We start from the raw sequence: 22,738 nt of genomic DNA on the forward strand, positions 1-22,738 counted from the left end.
CTTTAATATAGCATGTTTTCAGCCTTTGTGGATATAGAAAAAAACATTTAAAACCGTATTTTATATTATGTAATCTTATATTTATAACAACTTAATTTGTAAATCAGATGTTGATTACCATTTTCTAAAAGAAAAAATAAAACTGTTTATTCATATTGTATTCCTATTTATTGCTCATGAGTACAGTTAATACAATACTTCTTCCTGGTTTTAATAGATATTCAAATATTTATTTCACTTTGAAAGAAGGGTCTACAAAATTCCAAAACAAAAGAAATCAATTTTTAAAAATCATGTTTAGAAAAATTAGAGACATGGACCTTAGCTTTGTAAGGCCAATATATTTCAATTTGTATAGTCTTTCATATAGTTTATATCTTATAATAACTAAGTGTAATGGGGGTGATGAAGCACATACATATATTAGGAAAAACAGTCATACACATAAAAAATAATGAATAAGGATAAATATGGCATTATCAGTGCCAAATGCCCCAGGCTTGTTGAACAAGTTTGAACTTAACTACATTTTCTATTATATCACACTGCTCAGGTTTTATCTTGGAATAGGACATAATATAACCTTACATTATTTACTCATGAAGATAGAAAATGTCACAAACTTTACTTAGTCCCCCTTTCCCTTTTAACTCACCAATCTCAAAGCTCTAATGCTGCCAAAGATAGTGGCTAAAGCACTACACTCAGAACAACTTCTTTACTTTTGTAAATCCTATGCACTTGTTGTTGTTGTTGTTATTATTATTATTATTATTATTATTATATATCACCAATCACTTAGATTGATTTTATAGAAATAGTCTTCTGAGATGAGACTTTTTTGCTCTTAAACACAATTCTAATTATCCATTTTAGCTATGATATGTCAGATTGCAACTTAATGTCCAATTTATCTTTCAATATTCTTTTACCTTTGCAAGTTAGCCTCCACTGAAGATATACCTACTCCTGCAGAGACAAAAGAAAGGTCCCAAGAAAATGTAAATATCCTTCAATATAAAATTTACTGTGGCTTCCTAATGTAGTTATTTTCCATCTCAAGTAGAAGTGAAGGTAAACAAACTGTTCTGTGTTAGGTGATAGTTTCTTGAGAATAGCTTGACCTATGCTAAATTGCAGACTAGTAATAAGTATAATTATGAAGACATCAGCTGGCTTTTACCACTTTGTGGCTATAAATGAAGACAAACTGTAAAAAGCCTTAGATTCACTATCCACTTGCAATTAGTTATATCAATAAAAATATCCACAGCAAATGAATTGCTTAGACTCTGCTTAGGAAATAATAATAGTGTAATTAACAGTCATATGTCCATATGTGCTTTGAGCTCTCCATTCCACAGTCCAGCTAGTATCAAATTAGTAGTGGACAAAAATATAAAAAATGTAAGAAACTAGGAAAAAAATCAACATTACTAAGTAGAACAAACAGTATGTTTACAACACTATGCAAGAAACTGGGCAATTCTGAAGCATGAGAGGAAAAAAAAGGGATTTCTATCTTTTTGATACTTTAGACTTATTCACAAAAGTGAACAGAATAAAGGATATATATTCTATTTATTTATATTTTAGTTACTTTTCTACTGTTGTAATAACACACCATGACCAAGGAAACTTATAAAACAAAGCATTTAATTTGGTTTATAGTTTCAGAGGGTTAGAGTCCATGATGGCAGAGTGAAGGAACAGCTGAGAGCTCACCTCTAGATTTACAACCACAAAGGGTCTGGAGGATGAGACTTGCCCGTCTTTTGAAACCTGAAATACTATGCCTAGTGATATACCACCTCTAACAAGGCCACACCCTTAATTCTTTCTAAAGAGTTTCACCAACAAGTGACCTATTGGGATTATTCTCATTCAACCCACCACAAGGAAACCCCATTATAATCTAAAGAAAGGGACATGGTCTGCACTGCTCAGGAAGCTTTTGTGAAAGGCGAGCATGAACATGGTCACAACAAAAACACTAAATTATACACCTCAGATTTCAGATCTCTGTGTTATGATGAATAATAATGAAACACAAAGTCAAATCACAAAAATGCTCTTTTCTTTATTCTGTGATTTGAGAAAATATATTTAAGTATCAACTTTTTCTGCCCAATTGCATAAGTAGAAAATAATGGAGACATATGACTACTAAAAGTCTCCAGGATTTTCCTAGCAATCTTTAAGGTATTTGAAATGTGGTTTTTAGTCCAAATTTGGACTAAAGAATAAAGTCCAAACTTTATTCTTACCTCTATAGTGAAAGAACATTATATAGGCTTATCCATCTTTATCTTTTTTTAGTCAACATTTGCTTTCATTTGAACCATTATCTCAGCATACTGGCTTCTACTTTCCAAGGTAATACTGTGCTTACTTGAAAGCATTGTTAGGTGTATTTGGCAGAAAGGATAATTATTTTAATTTCACTTTAAGTAATAACTTATAATAGCCCATGATTAAAACATAGTTATAAAGAAAGGATTGAGAAGGATTTGATTTAGGATGTCAGTAAGTTTAATATTTTTTAGCTTATCAACAAAAAAGGATTTAAAAACACTAATAATGTTATCTAGTGAGGATTCTGAGGTATTGAACAAATTTGTATGTCAAAAACACCAGAAAAGAACAGGTGCTATGTGAATATACACTTTAATTTATCAACATTAATGAAAAGAATACAAAAGGATGGGTAATCTTAAAAGAGCTAGAAGGAAATAACAGCATGAATTGATGAGAATCATGGAAAACATTTTGACTTTGAGTACATTTATCTCATAGGAAAAAATTACCTTTTACTTCTATGGCAATACAAGCTGATAAAGAGAGAGTCAAACTCTATAGACTGGCCAAGAAACTGAACAGGGACAATCTACATAATAAATTGAGGTACAAAGAACTATACCTGTAGGGTAAGATTTAAACACAATAACATAAAGATTTAGTTGTATGAGAGCTCAAGTTTATATCTGGATGTAAAAGCAAATTATTTAAGACTATTATTGGTCATGTAACTAATATGGGGATCAGTTACTTCAACAGAAGTAAAGAATCAAAAGAAGCAAACTGTTATGCCATTATAGAATGATTATGCACTTATGTGATAACACTTCAAACACTGTCATCTTTAGTTCTGTGATTAAAGCAACCCTGTTTACTATGTTTTACAAAGTAATGGCCATGTGACCATGTTTGAAAATATCATATATGACAACTAAATTTAAAACATGACAACTAAAATTATTAAGAGAGTAAGATGAAAGGTAATTCAAAGTACTCTGCAGTGAAAAGTTCATAGAATGGAAAGGACTATAACCAGCTTCCCTAAACAATATAGTTTCTAGCTATAGCCTAAACATTTATCTTTATACACACAATAAATGTAACATACATCAAAGGTGTTTCTTTTTGCAACAGATGCATACTATTACAGAGATCCATCATTGGTCAAAGTGCAGAGAACAAGGAACTGTTGAATGCCTGACCCCAACTGATACATCTGCAATGAAAGCTCTATACCTATTGCTCAGGGAAAATAAGTAAAGACGGACAGCTCACATTATAGGAAAACTCCATTTAAACTCTTTATGCATAAAAATGTAATGCATACTAATGTAGCAATATTTCCTCAGTAGTAGGTTTCCATTGGACTTTTTAGAAATGTCTGTAGTGTTACTTATCCCTTCCCATACCTCATTATCTACTCCTCCCTACACAGGCCTCTTCTCCCACTTCTATTTAACCCTCCTTTACCATTATTTCCCTTTAACACTTCATATTTCTACATTATGTCTTCACCCCTTTGAAATGTAACCTCACCATGGCAACTTACTAATTTTCTAACCCACATAAGTATTCCTTATAAAATACACATATGAAAGATTCAAAGCTAACTTCTACAAATGAGAGAAAATTTATAATGTTTATCTGTCTGGATCTGGTTATTTCATTTAGTATAATTGTTTCCAGCTCCATTCATTGGCTTGTGTCTTTTATTATTTCAGATTTTCTAAATATTTTCTAAAGAATATTCCATTGAGTAAGTGTGCTATATTTCCATTACCCATTCACTGGTTGATGTATATTTAGTCTGTTTCTGTTCCCATTTCCTAGAGACATAAATAGAACAGCAGTGGACATGGATGAGCAAGTATCTCTGCAATAAGGTATAGAGTCCTTTGAGAATATATGTTTGATTGATATAGATATATCTTGAAATAATTTGATTCTTAATATAAATGCATGTGGGGACACTTAGTTCAAAACATAGCATTGAAAATAAAGATAAATTTAGAAAGGCTTCCCCATATATAAAGATATATCATGACTATGGTAACTATGGTTTCATGTCATTGCTGAATTCAAGTAAGACAGTCTAATGGAAAATAACAGAAAACACAGAACTAGAGAAGATACTATCATATTTTGGAAAAGATAATCTTATCTATAAATGGACCAAAAAGAATTTACTATTAATTTTTAGTAATTATTTTTATGAAAAATATTAGTGGGTCCTTGTGCCATGTCTTGCACAATAATAAATTCCATGTGAATTAATTATTTTAATGTGAAGAAGGCTATAAAAATTTTAGGAGGTAATATTGTAAAAATGTTATAAATTCTATTATCACAAAGTCCAAAACAGAAGGACTTCTCAAATTGAACACAAATCAGTAACTATAATGGAAAATACAGATCTAAAAACAAATTTATCAAGCATACCATTAATAGAATGAAAGTAAAGTTGTAAGTTGAGAAATAGAACATATCTAACTCAAAATTACTTTTAAAAAAAGCACAGAAAAGATAGTAGAAATAAAACAAAAGTACACAACATAGGAAAAACAAATAAAACTTTAAACACTTATCAGAATATGAATAATTAACACATTGAAAGGTATTTAAAAAATATAGCTCAACATTTATACTACAAGGAATAAATTAAACAGAAATATGTGCATGTTACCAAGACACAGACAAGATTGTTCACAGAGGCCTTTTGTATGATATAATTAAACATTCAAAGACTCATTTCTTTCAGTAATGTAAAGAAAAAAGTATAGTATATGTATGAAGTGTAATATTACATAGTCATGTACACCAATGAACTACAAAATTTAACTAAATCTTCCACACAATGATAAACATTTTTCAGCTTTTTTATTTGTATGTGTTTGTGAGTGGTATACATGTGTGCATACACATACATTTGTGTATCTCTCTCTCTCTCTCTCTCTCTCTCTCTCTCTCTCTCTCTCTCTCTGTGTGTGTGTGTGTGTGTGTGTGTGTGTGTGTGTGTGTGTGTGTGTGTGTACATGTGGCAAAGAAACCTGGAGTTGACAACAGATATTTTCCTCCATTGCCTTCCACATTTACATGTTGAAGCAGGGTTTCTCACTGAATCCAGAGCTCATAGTTTATTTAGTCAGATTCTTCTGGGATTCTCTGTTTCTGTTTACTGTACTCTGTGATTACAGGTGGGTCATCATTTCCATCTTCTTCTAAACATCTTCTGGAGACATGAACTCATGTCCTTATGTTTTTGTGTGAAAAACTTTACTCATTGGTTACCTCGTCATTCTTCAATACATCTTGTAAAAGAAAAGAAAAACACAGAAGTGGATGCTCACAGTCAGCTATTGGATGGATCACAGGGCCCCCCCCCCAATGGAGGAGCTAGAGAAAATACCCAAGGAGCTAAAGGGATCTGCAACCCTATAGGTGGAACAACAATATGAACTAACCAGTACCCCCCAGAGCTCTTGTCTCTAGCTGCATATGTATCAAAAGATGGCCTAGTCGGCCATCACTGGAAAGAGAGGCCCATTGGACATGCAAACTTTATATGCCCCAGTACAGGGGAACACCAGGGCCAAGAAGTGGGAGTGGGTGGGTAGGGAAGTGGGGGGTGGGTATGGGGGACTTTTGGGATCACATTTGAAATGTAAATGAAGAAAATATCTAATAAAAAGAAAAGAAAAGGAAAGGAAAAAAAAAAGGTTCTTTTTCTGCTCATAAGTATCCCTAAACTAAATTGTTTTCTGGAGGAGGCAGACATAGATAAGAAAAACAAAAAAGAAATGACATTTTAAAATTTTAAGATATTAGTTCTCTGGAAAAGACATGAGATCTTACAGAAACTGGAGGGATGGAAACATTGAATTCTATCAGTGATTTCTTTCTTGGCATAAAATGTGACAAAGCATTTTCTGTGCAAATAACTCTTTGTCATACATATAAAATTTTTCTTAACAGGATACATCTTTTTAAAATACTTTAAGCAAAACTCTGATAAACTGGTTTAATAATCAACCCCTCCATACCTCTGATACCTAATTTTACTTGGTATTTGGCCAGATCCCTCATCTTCTATAATGCACAGTGTTATTGCTGAACATTTTGGTCTTCTATCACTAAGAATTGTTCAAACAGGTTTTGTAAAATTCCCATTGTACTTGATGTTTCCTCTTAGCAGATTTTAATACACTGACCATTATGTTGCTTCTTTGTTATAAATACTCTCCATGCATGCTCTACTCAGAGGTGTGCCAAATGTCTCTCCCACTGCATTATCATGAGTTAACAAGTAACAGTGAATGTCTTATTAAACAGTAATATTCACAAGAAAATTCTTTTGATGTTAAATATTTGCTTTATGAAACCTTTCATGTGTTTTATTATCCATATGCATTACTGTAATTTCTATTTAAAAAAGAAGTAATGGAGCTGAATCTCTTATTAAAACATTGTCATTTAAGTACTAGAAATTATGGAGATGAAGAAAAGCTCCTCTTATTGAAAATATATTCTCTCATACAGTACATTTGAAACACAGTGTCCCCTCCTACTCTTCCCAGATTCCCCCTACATTCCCTCTCCCTCCTATCTACTTCCCTTTACCTCTTATAAGAAATGAGCTGGCCTTTAAGAGACAACAATGAAACAGAACAAAACAAGATACAATAAGACAAGACAAAAGCCCTCATATAAAGGTCAGACAAGGCAACCAAATAGGAAGGAAAGAGTCCCCAGAGCAGGCAAAAGAGTCATAGACATAATCTGCTACCACTGTTAGGAACCACACAAAAATATCATGCTAATAGCCATAACATATACACAGAGGATCTAGTGTAGGCCCAGTGCTTGCCACTTCAATCTCTATGAGCCCATGTAAGACCTGCTGCATTGATTCAGTAGGCTATTTTCTCCTGGTATCCTGTATTCCCTCTGGATCCTAAAATTTTTCCTCCCATTCTTCCATAGGATTCCCCAAGCTCCAAGAAGGGGGACCTGGTGAAGAACTCCAATTTAGACTCTCTTTCTGCATAATGTCTGGTTGTGAGTCTCTGCATCTGCTCCTATCTGCTACCAAAGGAAGACTATTATGATGAGTGAACCAAATAGCTATCTATGAATATAGCAAAATTATGAAATCATTTTATAAATCATATTTTAAAGGCAACCCAGTCCCACCACTGCAAGTCTTCCCTGGCTACAAAAGATGGCCAGTCCGGACTCTGTATCCTCCACTACTAGCATTCCTCACTAGGGCCACCCTCATAGATACGAGTAAGTTTCTATTGTACTAGGTTTCTGTATGCCCCCTCAAAATACACTCATTTCTAGATATCTCTCACCACACTTTCCCTCCACCCCTTCCCCTGACCTGGTTGGTTCCTTTACCCCCATTCTCACTTGCCCCCAGTCCACCTTCAAAATCTGTATCATTTCTCCTTCCCAGGGAGATCCATGCTTGCACACTAGAGCTTTCCTCTTTTCCTAACCTCTCTGTGTCTTGATTATCATGCACTTAACAGCTAATGGCCACTTATACGTGAATACATGCCATATTTGTCTTTGGGGGTCTGAGTTAAGTCATTCAGGATGATTTTTTTCTAGTTGCATCAAAATGCCACCAAGTATCATGATGTCATTTTGTAACCTCTGAGTAATACTCCATTGTGTAAATTGTACCACATTTATAATATATTATTCAGTTGAAGGACATGTAAGTTGTTTCCAGTTTCTGACTATTAATATGAAACACAATGGACATATTTAAACAAGTGCCATTATAGTAGGATGCTCAAGAATGTTATAGCTGTGTCCTGAGGTAGATCAATTCCAAATTTTATGCAGAACCACCATATTGATTTCCATAATAGCTATACAAGTTTACACTCTAACCAACAATAGATGGATATTTCCCTTGCTCCACAGTCTGTTTTATTGTGTTATTGATCATAGCCATTTTGACAAGTAAAATATGGAATCTAAAAGTAGATGTGATTTGCATTTCCCTGATAGAAAAGTATGTTTAACACCTCTTTAAGTGTTTTTCAGCAATTTGAGATTCAGTTATTGAGAATTCAGTTTATATCTGTAAAATTTTTAATTTGATTATTTGGGGTTTTTGATATCTAGTTGTTAGACCTCTATTGGATGTAAGGTTGGTAAAAATATCTTCACATTCCATAGGCTGCTGCTTTGTCTAATTGAAGGTGTCCTTTTTCTTACAGAATCTTTTCAGTTGCCTGAAATCCTACTTATTAATTGTTGAACTTAAAGTTTCTATTCTTGATGTTCTGTTCAGAAAGTTGTCTCTTATGTCAACATGTTAAAGGCTTTTTCTCACTTTCTCTTCTATCAGGTTCAGTGTGTTTGGTTTTAGGTTGAAGTCTTTGATGCACTTGAACTTGAATTTTGTACAGGGTAGTAAATATGAATTTATTTATGTTCTTTTATGAGCAATCATCCAGTTAGACCATCACCATTTGTTTTAGATGCTTTCTTTTTTCCATTGTGTATTTCGGGATTCTTTATCTAAAATTGGATGCCCATGGGTGTGTGGATTTAGGTCATGGTCTTTGATTTACTTCTATTAATCAACCTGTTTTACTTAATGCCAAATACCATGTAGTTTTTATTAATATGGCATTGTAGTGTAACTTGAAATTGGGAATGGTGAGACCTCCAGTGGTCCTTTTATTGTTCAGGATTGTTTTAACTTTCCTAAGTAATTTGTTTTTCCCTACTGAGTATTGTTCTTTCAAGATTTGTGGAAAATTGTGTTGGAAATTTGATGGGAATTGTGTTGAATGTGAAGATTTCTTGTGGTAAAATGATCATTTTTAGTATGTTAATCCTTCCAATCCATGAGCATGGGGGTTCTTTCCATCTTCTAAAAGTTGTACTTCAATTTCTCTCTTCAAAGACCTGTAGTGTTTATCATATAAATTTTATACTTGATTGATTAGAGTTACCTAAGATATTTTACATCATTTGAGGTTATTGTAACAGGTATTGTTTCCCTGATTTCTTTCTCAGCTCATATTTGTATACATGAGGGCTGCTGGTATTTTTGAATTGACCTTGTATCCAGCCACATTGCTGAAAGTGTTTACCAGCTGTATGGATGTGTTTAACAGCTATAGCTGTAGGCTATAGGCTTGCTATAAATTGCCATTATGTTTAGGTAATGTCCCTTGCATACCTAATATCTCCAGGACTTCTATGATAAAGTTGTGTTGGATACCATCAAGGGCTTTGTTGTTGTTTTGTTTTGTTTGGCAAATAATGAGATGATAATGTGTTTTTTTCTTTCAGTTTATTTATATGGTGGATTACATTTACTAATTTTCATATTTGAATCATTCCTGCATGTCTGCTATGAAGCCTAATTAATTTTGCTTGTTGACTTTCTGATGCTTTCTTGGATTTGGTTTGCAAGTATTTTTATTGAATATTTTTGCATGTATGTTTATAAAGGAAATTGTTCTGTGATACTATGGAATCTTTGTGTGACTTAGCTATCATGGTGATTACAGCCTCATAAAATGAATTTGGCAAAGTTCTTTCTGTTTTTGCATTGAGGAATGATTTGAGGAGTATTGACATTAACTCCTCTTTGAACATCTCTTAGAATTCTACACTAAATCTGATGACTCTGGGATTTTGGAGGTTGGGAGACTTTTAATGACTATTTCTATTTCATTACAGATTATAGATATATTTAAATTGTTTGTCTAATCTCAGTTTAAATTTAGTAAGTAGTATGGATTGAGAAAAATACCCATTTCTTTCAGGTTTTCCAATTTGGTGGAGTACAGTGTTTTAAAAACTGTCCTTAGGATTCTGAAGATTCCTCAGTGTCTATTACTATGTCCTCCATTTAATTTCCGATTTTATTATTTTTTATATTTTCTTTCTATCTTTTAGGTAATCTGGAGAAAGGGGTTTGTCTTGTTGATATTTTCCAAAGAACCAACTCTTCATTTCATTGATTCTTTGAATTGTTCTATTTTGTTTCTAGTTTACTAATTTTGACCCTCCCTTAGGTTGATCATTTCCTGCCATCTACTACTCTTTCCTCTGCTTACATCTTTTTGTTCTAGTGCATTCCTATGCACTGTTAAGTTGCAAGTATGAGAGTTCTTTCATTATTTTTTATGTAGCCACTTAGTTCTATGAATTTTCCTCTTATCACTGTTTTCATTGTGTCCCATGTTTGAGTATGTTGTGTGTTCATTTTCACTTGAACTTTGGAATGTCTTTTTTATTTATTTCTGTACTGACCCTTTTGTCATTTAGTAGAGAACTGTTCAGTTTCCATGAGTTTGTAATCTTTCTGTTGTTTCTGTTGTTGATATCTAGCTTTAAACATGGCTGTCTGATCGAATGCAAGGCCTTATTTCCAATTTCTTATATCTACCCAGACTTTTCTGAGTGTCCAAATGTTTGGACAATCTTGGAGAAATTTCTGTGAGATGTTGAAAATATTTGTTCTTTTATGTTTGGGTGGAATATTCGATAAATATATGTTAGATTCATTTGTTGCATTTTAAAACAATTTTTATTAGATATTTTCTTCATTTACATTTCAAATGCTATTCCAAAAGTCTCCTATACTCTCCCCGAGCCCTGCTCCCCAACCCACACACTCCTGCTTCCTGGTTCTGACATTCCTCTGTACTGGGGTATATAATCTTTGCAAGACCAAGGACCTCTCCTCCCAATGATGGCTGACTAGGCAATCTTCAGTTACATATTCAGCTAGAGACACGAGCTGGTTTATAACAACTGTTAGTGTAAAAGTAACTTTTATTTTTCTGATGTAATTGCCATCTCAAAGGCTTATTGTTGAATTCAGCTCACACTTTCTAGTTCTTTCTGAATTCTGACTGGCTGGTTTCACTCAGGTCGTCTTGTGAAACTCCTCTCCAAGCTGATTGATCCAATCTGGTTTCTCTCATCTTCTCACTGAATTGCTCTGCTTGGTCTCAGAGTAACTCTGGCAATTTGTTCTAAGCTTCTTGCTGCTTCTTATTCACTGGCTTCAACTGCATCTGCTGACCTGCACTGATCTGTATGAACTCATGCACAAATGAACTCAACTCTACTGCACTGACGCCCAACTGACTGAAATGAACTCAACTGATTGAACAGGGATGACTCCTGAATGCTAGGATTAAAGGCATGTACCACCATGCCTAGACATAAGCTTTTCTTTACCAGAAACATGCTCTATATCAGACTGGACTTGAATTCAGAGATTTGCTTGCCTCTGTCTCTTAGGATTAAAAGTATGTCTGTATTGCAGCCAGGGCAGCTATGTTGCTGGATTAAAATTCCTATACAAATTACATCTAGCATTCATCTGCTTAGATATTGTATGGATGACATGTTCATTTGTGAGAATATGGAATTTATGTCTCCCACTATCTATGTGTGAAAGTCAATATGTGATTTAAACTGTAGTAGTGATTATTTTACAAAACTGGTTGTCCTTATGTCTGTCACATAGATATAAAAGACCTCAAGCTGTACTACAGAGCAATTGTGATTAAAACCACATGGTACTGGTACAGCGACAGACAGGTAGATCAATGGAGTACAATTGAAGACCCAGAAATGAACCCACACACCTATGGTCATCTGATCTTTGACAATGGAGCTAAAACCATCCAGTGGAAAAAAGACAGCATTTTCAACAAATGTTGCTGGCACAACTGAAGGTTATCAGGTAGAAGAATGCAAATTGATTCATTCTTATCTCCTTGTACAAAGCTCAAGTCTAAGTGGATCAAAGAACTCCACATAAAACCAGAAACACTGAAATTTATAAAGGAGAAAGTGGGGAAAAGCATTGAAGTTATGGGTACAGGGGAAAAATTCCTGAACAGAACAGCAATGGCTTGTACTGTAGATCAACAATCAACAAATGGGACCTCATAAAATTGCAAAGCTTCTGTAAGACAAAAGATATGGTCAATAAGACAAAATGGCCACCAACAGAGTGAAAAAGAACTTTTACCAATCTTAAATCGGATAGGGGACTAGGGGACTATTATCCAATATATACAAAGTGCTCAAGAAGCTTGACTCGAGAAATTCAAATAACCTCATTTAAAAGTGGGGTACAGATCTAAACAAAGAATTCTCAATTGAGGAATATCGAATGGCAGAGAAGCAACTGAAAAAATGTTCAACATCCTTATTCATCAGGGAAATGCAAATCAAAACAACCATGAGATTCCACCTCACACCAGTCAGAATGTCTAAGATCAAAAACTCAGGTGACAGCAGATGCTGGTGAAGATGTAGAGAAAGAGAAACACTCCTCCATTGCTGGTGGGATTGCAAGCTTGTACAATCACTCTGGAAATCAGTTTGGCGTTTCCTCAGAAAATTGGAAATAATACTACCAGAAGATCCAGCAATACCTCTCCTTGGCATATACCCAGAAGATGTTCCAACTGGTAATAAGGACACATGCCTCCACTATGTTCATAGCAGCCTTATTTATAATGCCAAGAAACTGGAAAGAATCCAGATGCCCCTCAACAGAGCAATGGATACAGGAAGTGTAGTACATTTACACAATGGGGTACTACTCAGCTATTAAAAACAGTGAAATTATGAAATTCTTAGGCAAATGGATGTATCTGGAGGATATCATCCTGAGTGAGGTAACCCAGTCATAAAAAAAAAAAAATCACTTGATATGCACTCACTGGTAAGTGGATTATTAGTTCAGAAACTTAGAATACCCAAGATACAATTTGCAAGACACAAGAAAATCTAGAAGAAGGAAGACCAAAGTGTGGAGACTTCATTCCTCCTTAGATTAGGGAACTAAACACCCATGGAAGGAGTTACAAAGAAAACGTTTGGAGCTGAGACGAAAGGATGGATCATCCAGAGACTGCCCCACCCGGGGATCCAACACCCAATGCAGACACTATTGCATATGCCAGCAAGCTTTTGCTGAAAGGACCCTGAAATAGCTGTCTTTTGTGAAGCTATGCCAGTGCCTGGCAATTACAGAAGTGGATGCTCACAGTCATCTATTGGATGAAACACAGGGTCCCCAATGGTGGAGCTAGAGAAAGTACCCAAGGAGCTAAGGGGTCTGCAACCCTATAGGTGGAACAACAATATGAACTAACCAGTACCCCCAGAGCTTGTATCTCTAGCTGCATATGTAGCAGAACATGGCCCAGTCGGCCATCATTGGTAAGAGAGGCCCTGGGTCTTGCAAAGTTTATATGCCCTAGTACAGGGAAATGGCAGGGCCAAGAATTGGGAGTGGGTGGGTAGGGGAGCAGGGCGGGAGGAGGGTATAGGGGACTTTTGCGATAGCATTTGAAATGTATATGAAGAAAATAATAAAATTTTGAAAAAAAAGAAAGAATCTAAAAAAAATTGAATTGTCATCTTGGTTGATCTTTCCGTTGATGAATATGTAGTGTCCTTCACATTCTCTTTTGAGTAATTATGGTTTGAAGTCTATTTTGTGAGATAATAAAATGGTGACACCAGCTTACTTCTTTGGTCCATTTTCTTGGAATATCTTTTCCCAACACTTTACCCTGAGGTAATGACTATCCTTAATATTGAGCTCTGTTTAATGTATGCAGAACTAGGGTAGATCCTGTTTTTGAATCTTTTCTGTCATCTTTCATAATTGAGTCCATTGATATTTAGAGATATCAATGGCAAATGATTGCTAATTCCTGTTATTTTGTTGTTGGTGGTGGTGGTGATAGTAGAAGTTGTGGTAGTACAGGTATTGGTGATGGTGGTAGAAGTTAGGTATGTATGTGTGTGTGTGTGTGTGTACAAGTACACACACATCTTTGCATTTTTGGCTTTTGTTTGTGTGTGATTTTTCCTGTTTTGTTTTTTGTTTGTTTTCATTTGTTTGTTTTTTTTATGGTAGCAATTAACATACAAGGGTTGGAGTTTTCCTTCTATTAACTTTTGTAGGGCTGAGTTTGTGAATAGATATTGTTTATATGTGACTTTATCATGGAATATCTTATTTTCTCTATATGTGGTGATTGAAAGATTTGGTGGGTATAGTAGTCTGAGATGGTATCTGTGGTCAATTAAGAATCTGCACCATATCTGTTCAGGTCCTTCTGGCTTTTAGAGTCTTCATTGAGATGTCAGGTATAGTTCTAACAGGTCTGCCTTTATATATTCCTTGTCCTTTTCTCTTGAAGCTTTAAATATTCTATCTTTGTTCTGTATGCTTATTGATTTGATTATTATATGGCAAAGGAACTTTCTTCATCCAATTTATTTGGTGTTCTGTTATTGGTTATTTTATTTACATTTCAAATGTTATCCCCCTTCTTGCTTTCCCCTCTGCAAACCCTCCATCCCACCCCCTCCTCCTACCACCACAGGGTGTTTCCCCACACATCCACCTATCCACCTATTCACTCTTGCCACACCTTCCTAGCATTCTGCTATGCTGGGGCATCAAACCTTCACAGGATGTGATGGTTTGTATATCCTTGGACCAGGTAGTGGCACCATCTGGAGGTGTGGCCTTGTTGGAATAGGTGTGACCTGGTTGTAATGGGTGTTTCACTGTGGGTGTGGGCATAAGATCCTCACCCTAGTTTCCTGGAAGTCAGTCTTCCACTAGCAGCCTTTGGATGAAGACGTAGATCTCTCAGCTCTGCCTGTGCCATGCCTGCTTGGATGTTGCAATGTTCCCACCTTAGTGATAATGGACTAAACCTCTGAACCTGTAAGCCAGCCCCAATTAAATGTTATTTTTTATAAGACTTGCCTTGGTCATGGTGTCTGTTCACAGCAGTAAAACCCTAACTAATACACAGGACAAAGGGCTGCCTCTCCCTTTGATGCCAGACAAGGCCATTCTCTACTACATATGCAGCGGGAGCCATGGGTCCCTTCATGTGTAATTTTTGGTTGGTGGTTTAGTCCCTGGAAGCTCTGGGGGATCTGGTTGGTTAATATTGTTGTTCTTACTGAGGGGTTGCAAACCCCTTCAGCTCCTTCAGTCCTTCCCCTAACTCCTCCATTAAGGTCCTCTGGCTCAGTCTGATGGTACACTGTAAGCATCCCCATCTGTATCAGTAAGGCTCTGGCATGCTTCTCAAGAGACATTCATATCAGACTCATGAATGCATGCACTTCTTGGCATCAGCAATAGTGTCTGGGTTTGGTGGCTGTATATGGGATGGATGCCCAGGTGGGGCAGAATACCCATGATACAACTTACAGACTATATGAAAGTCAAGAAGAAGGAAGACTAAAGTATGGATGCCTCAGTCCTACGTAGAAGAGGGAACAAAATAATCACGGGAGGTAGAGGGTGGGAGGGACTTGGGAGAAAGAGAGGAGTGGGAGAGGAAAAAAAGTGGAATAGGATTAGGTGTGGAAGGAGACAAGAGAGACATACAGAGGGTCAGGAAACTGAACAGAGATGTGTAGCAATGGAGGATGGGGAACTGGGGGTAGCAACCAGAAAGTTCCAGATTTCAGGAAAGCAAGAGTCTCCCAGAACCACATGGGGATGGCATTATCTGAAATACCCAACAAAGGGGAGAGAGAACCTGTAAAGACAGCATCCAGAGGTTAGGCATGGCCCTGGGTTGAGGGATGGGGCCACACACATTTCTCAAAATGTTAACCCTGAATTTTTCCAGTCTAAAGGAAATACAGGGACAAGTGTAGAGAAGAATCTGTTTAATTCTTATACTTTTATATGCCTATCTTTTTTTTTTAAGATTAGGAAAGTTTTCTTCAATGATTTTGTTGATAAATTTTTCTAGGCCGTTGACCTTTGATTCTTCACCTTCCTCTATTTTTATTATTTTTAGGTTTGGTCCTTTCGTTGTTTCCTAGATGTTTGAGTCAGGAATTTTTTTACATTTAACATTTTCTTTGAGTTCTGTATCCATTTCTTCTATTATTTTTTCAATGCCTAAGAATCTCTCTTTCATCTCTTATATTCTGTTTTGTAAAGCTTGCCCCTGAAGTGCCTCTTCATTTCCTAAATTTTTCATTTCCATAACTCCATCAGTTCATGTTTCTTTCTTTTAATTTTTTGCTTCTATTTCCATTTTAAGGTCTTTGTTTCCTTCAAGTGTTTTTTCTTTGCTTTCTTTAAGGAACTTATTAATTTCCTCCAATTCTTTGTTTGTGCTTTCCCTGATTCTTTCAAGGACTTATTTATTACCTTTTTGAGGAACTCCATCATCTTCATATAGTTTGTTTTAAGGTCTTGTGCTTCAGCTTTGTTGGAATATTCAGGACCTGCTCTGTTGGGATATCTGGGCTTAGGTGGAGACACATTGCCTGCACTGTTGTTGATTTTATTCTCATGCTGGAGTCTAGGCATCTGAGTTTAATGTGATTATTGGTATGGTGCTGATTTCTAGGTTTGTCTACATTGGGTATGTGTTTTGTTCCTTGGTTTCCTCTTAGGAATTTCAGAGAAAAATTTGGCTGTTCGTTGCCTCTTTTAGTTGTCTGCTGGCTGGTGTCTTCACAAGGAATTCTTGCAGGTGTTAGAAGCTGGAGGAATGAGGGATCAGGGGGATATGGTTTGTTACATCTAGGGTGGTGACCTTGAGAATTGCTTCTGGAGAGCAGAATGAGTGCAGAATGTCCATGGACAGCCTACATGATCAGCTGGCATGGCCTGTGTTTAAGCAGAGGATGTCCAGCAGAGTTGGGGCCTAGGACACAATGAGGAGCTAGGAAAGGGAAGCCAGGGTTTGGGTGGTCTGTGGAATCCACATCATGCACAGACAGAAGGGTGGAGAGGCTGCAACTGGCATTTTTGCTGTTGTTGTTTGAGCCAGCAGACCCTGAGGTTTAATTCTGGGGGAAAAGATAGTTGAATAAAGTATTCTATGTCCAGTTCTATACTTATTTATAAAAAATTGTGGAGAAAAATTATTAATATATATTAAAATAAAGACCTGTGTATAGAGAAAATTTAGTTCTATGAATATTAAAAACCAATAGTTTTTGGTCTGGAAAGCATGGGTTATGAAAATTAGCCATAGAATTGTTTTATTTACAATGACATTAGAGTATATCTACCAGTAGAGCAATAAAACAAGCAGTAAGATATCCACATGAACTCCTTTGTTATTCTTAGACAGAATGATTCATATACAATTGTACATATACAAATGTATCACATCCCCATTAAACATTCATCAACTTATAGATATATAGCATATTTCCATTTCCTAGACATTGAGAATAGAGTACCAATTAACATGTATGAACAATTATTTTTTCAGTATGATACAGAGTGATTTGAGTATAGGTGCAATAATGTTATAGCTGGTGTCTAAGTTAGGGTTATAGTGCTGTGAAAAGACACCATGCCCAAAGAAACTCTAATAAGGACAACATTTAATTGACACGAGTTTACAGGTTCATAGGTTCAGACCCTTGTCATCAAACTGGGAGCATGACAGTATCCAGGAAAGCATGATGCAGGAAAAGTTGAGAGTTTTACATCTTCATCTGCACACTGGTAGAAGATTGACTCCCAGGCAGCTAGTACAAGGGTATTAAAGTCCATGCCCACAGTGAGATTCCCACTCTAACAGGGCCACACCTTCTAATAGTGCCACTTCCTGAGCCAACCATATTCAAACCATCACAGTTGGGTCCTGAAATAGATTTATCACTAGCTTATAGAGGACTCTTCACACTGAGACTCATAGTGGCTACACCAAATTTTACTGTTAGCAGAGATGAATCAGAATTGTCTTTCACCATATCCATGCAATCATTTATCATTATATTTCTATCTGAGCCATTCTGACTGGGGTGAGATGAAATCTCAAAGTAGTTTTAAGCTGCATTTTTCTGATACTATTATGCTGAACATAATTTTAAAATGGGTCACACATTTGTTTTTGTTTTGTTTCTTGAGATTTTTGTTCCATGCACAATTTTCTATTGTTTTCTTAGTATTTAGTTTTCTTAATTCTTTATATGTTCTAGATATTAGCACTTTATTGGATGTTGTACTGGCTATTTTTGTGTCAACTTGACACAGCTGAGTTATCACAGAGAAAGGAGCTTCAGTTGAGGAAATGCCTCCATGAGATCCAACTGTAAGGCATTTTCTCAATTAGTGATCAAGGGGGAAAGGCCCTTGTGGGTGGGACCATCCCTGGGCTGGTAGTCTTGGGTTCTATAAGAGAGTAGGCTGAGCAAGCCAGGGGAGGCAAGCCAGTAAAGAACATCCCTCATGGCTTCTGTATCAGCTCCTGCTCCCTGACCTGTCTGAGTTCCAGTCCTGACTTCCTTTGGTGATGAACAGCAGCATGGAAGTGTAAGCCGAATAAACCCTTTCCTCCCCAACTTGCTTCTTGGTCATGATGTTTGTGCAGGAATAGAAACCCTGACTAAGACAAATTGGTACCAGAAGTGGGGTATTCCTGTGACAACCTGACCATGTTTTGGGGAGGACTGTGGAAGGACTTTGGAACTTTGGGCTTGAAGATCCATTCGTTGTTAAGAGCTCTGTCAGATATTGTGTAGGAGCCTGGAAGATAATGTTGAGAACAGTGCAGAAGATGGAGGTCTGGTTTGTGAAATTTCAGAGGGAAAATTAAAGACTCTTTTCAGGGCCATTGCTGCTTTGATTGTGAAGATTTTGTAGTTCTGGTTAGCTGGGGCTGAAGAATCAGCTGTGATTAACAAGACACCAGAACTACTAAAGCAAAAACTTTGCATTACTGGGACTATTGATGCTGGTTAGCTGGAGCTAAGAAATTAGCGGTGATTAAGAAGAGACCAGCATCATTGAGGTGATATCTTCTGGGAAGTGTTTTCTGAAAGCACAAAGAGGCTGTGTTCCAGAGATAGCCAAGGTTGTACTCCTGCTGCAGCAGGACTTGGTAATATGTAAGAGTCACCAAGGTGGTACTGGTTTTGAAGGCATGAAGGGGTCACACAAAGCAGCTGAGGCTCGGCACTGTGAGAGGCCATGGAAGGCCATTGGTGAAGGTGCAGCCTCAGTTGCAATTGAAGGCCCAGGACTGAAGGGGTCATGCAGTGATTTGGAGATGCCAGTACCATGAGATGACCACCAAGAGCAGCAGCAGCAGTGGAGTACAGGCATCTGGAGCCCAGAGGACGTGTGTGCTACAAAGGGCATGGCTGGAGAAGTGACCCAAGCCCTTGGAGGAGCCCAGAAGATCGTGAGTTGGATCCCAGACGTTGGACAGTTGGAGATTGATTTTTGCTTTGATTGTGACTGTGCCCTGATATTTTCCCTCTTGAAGGAAGAAACTGTTTTAGTGGAGCCCACAGTTAAGAGACTTTTAATTGTTAAAAGACTTTGTATTTTAAAAGAGATGGATATTTTAAAGAGATTGAAATTTTAAGAATATGTAAAGACTGTGGGACTTTTAAAGTTATTTAGATCTTGGGGATGAATAAGAATGTAAGGGTTGAGGCTTACTAGTGATGTGTTTGTGTGTCAAGTTGACAAGGGGTCAATTGTACTGGCTATTTTTGTGTCAACTTGACACAGCTGAGTTATCACAGAGAAAGGAGCTTCAGTTGAGGAAATGCCTCCATGAGATCCAACTGTAAGGCATTTTCTCAATTAGTGATCAAGGGGGAAAGGCCCTTGTGGGTGGGACCATCCCTGGGCTGGTAGTCTTGGGTTCTATAAGAGAGTAGGCTGAGCAAGCCAGGGGAGGCAAGCCAGTAAAGAACATCCCTCATGGCTTCTGTATCAGCTCCTGCTCCCTGACCTGTCTGAGTTCCAGTCCTGACTTCCTTTGGTGATGAACAGCAGCATGGAAGTGTAAGCCGAATAAACCCTTTCCTCCCCAACTTGCTTCTTGGTCATGATGTTTGTGCAGGAATAGAAACCCTGACTAAGACAGATGTATATCTGATAAATATTTTCCCCATTTTTAGGCTACTACTTCATTCAAATAATGGTGTCCTTTGCTGCAAAAAAGAATAAGAAATAAATAAAAAAAGCCCTTCTCATTTCATGTTTTTAGTCTCAATGACTGTGCTACAGGGTATAGTTGCCAGGGAATGGAAAAGGCCTAGATTCTCACCAATATAGGGATGAACAATAAAAAGTGACACATTTATAAAGTAAAACATTATTCAGCTATTAAGAAAATGAAATTCTTGGCAGGATTAATATAGTAAAAATGATTATCTTGCTGAAAGCAATGTACAGATTCACTGTAATTCCCATCAAAATTCTAACTCAATTCTTCACAGAGTTAGAAAGGACAATTTGCAAATCCATCTGGAATAACAAAAATCATAGGATAGCAAAAACTATTCCCAACAATAAAAGAAACTCTGTTGGAAACACCATCCCCAACCTCAATCTGAAATACAGAGCAATTGTGATAAAACCTGTGTGGTACTGGTACAATGACAGACAGGTAGATCAATGGAATAGAATCGAAGACCCAGAAATGAATCCACACACCTATGGACAATTGATCTTTGACAAAGGAGCTAAAAAATATCCAGTGGAAAGAAGACTATTTTTAACAAGTAGTGCTGACTCAACTGGCAGTTAGCATGTAGAAGAATGAGAATTAATCCATTCTTATCTCCTTGCACAGAGCTCAAGTCTAAGTGGATCAAGGACCTCCACATAAACCAGAGACACTGAAATTTATAGAGGAAAAAAGTGAGGAAGAGCCTCAAAGATATGGGGACAGGGGAAAAGTTCCTGAACAGAACACCAATGGCTTGTGCTGTAAGATCAAGAATCAACAAATGGGACCTTATAAAATTGCAAAGCTTCTATAAGGCAAAGGACACTGTTAATAAAACAAAATGGCAACCAACAGATTGGGAAAAGATCTTTACCAATCCTAAATCTAATAGGGGGCTAATATCCAAAAATGTAAAGAACTAAAGAAGTTGGACTCCGGAAAACAAAATAACCCTATTAAAAAATGGGGTTCAGAGCTAAACAAAGAATTCTCAATGGAGGAATACCGAATGGCTGAGAAGCACCTAAAAAATTTGTTCAACATCCTTAATCATCAGGGAAATGCAAATCAAAACAACACTGAGATTCCTTTCACCTCACACCAGTCAGAATGGCTAAGATAAAAAACTCAGGTGACAGCAGATGCTGGCGAGGATGTGGAGAAAAAGGAACACTCCTCCATTGCTGGTGGGATTGCAAGCTGGTACAACCACTCTGGAAATCAGTTTGGTGCTTCCTCAGAAAATTGGACATAGTTCTCCTGGAAGGTCCAGCAATACCACTCTTGGGCATATACCCAGAAGATGCTCCAACTTGTAAAAAGGACACATGCTCCACTATGTTCATAGCAGCCTAATTTATAATAGCCAGAAGCTGAAAAGAACACAGATGTCCCTCAACAGAGGAATGGATACCCAAAATGTGGAACATTTACACAATGGAGTACTACGCACCTATTAAAAACAATGAATTCATGAAATTCTTAGACAAATGGATGGATCTGGGGGATATCGTCCTAAGTGAGGTAATCAAATTACAAAAGAACACACATGATATGCACTCACTGATAAGTGGATATTAGCCCAGAAACTTAGAATACCCAAGATACAATTTGCAAAACACATGAAACTCATGAAGACAGAAGACCAAAGTGTGGATACTTCGTTCCTTCTTAGAATGGGGAACATAATACCCATAGAAGGAGTTACAGAGACAAAGTTTGCAGCAGAGACTCAAGGAATGACCATCCAGAAACTGCACCACCTTGTTATCCATCCCATAAACAACCACCAAACCCAGACACTATTGCAGGTGCCAATAAGTGCTTTCTGACAAGAGCTTGATATAGCTGTCTCCTGATAGGCTCTACCAGTGCCTGAAAATACAGAAGTGGATGCTCACAGTCATTCATTAGATAGAGCACAGGGTCCCCAATGAAGGAGCTAGAGAAAGTACCCAAGGAGCTGAAGGGGTTTGCAGCCCCCTAGGAGGAACAACAATATGCACTAACCAGTAACCCCAGGGCTCCCTGTAACTAAACCACCAACCAAAAAAAAAAAAAACACGTGGAGAGACTCCTCATGGCTCTAGCTGCCTATGTAGCAGAGGGTGGCCTAGTTAGTCATCAATGAGAGGAGAGGCCCTTGGTCCTGTGAAGGTTCTATACCCCAATATAGGGGAATGCCTGGGCCAGGGGGAGTGGGTGGGTTGGGAAGCAGGGTGAGGGGGGAGAGGATAGGGGATTTTCAAAGGGGAAACTAGGAAAGAGGATAACATTTGAAATGTAAATAAATAAAATACCTAATAAAAATGGAAAAAAATGAAATTCATATGTAAATGGATGGAGCTGAAACAAATCATTGCTCCTGAGATAATCCAGATCCAGATAGACAAATGTTGTATGTTTTCTCTCATTTATGAATGCTAGATTTAAATCTCTAG

This window comes from Mus caroli, unplaced genomic scaffold, assembly GCF_978045245.1.
Source record: "Mus caroli unplaced genomic scaffold, Mus_caroli_1 scaffold_5, whole genome shotgun sequence".
Lineage (NCBI taxonomy): Eukaryota > Metazoa > Chordata > Mammalia > Rodentia > Muridae > Mus > Mus caroli.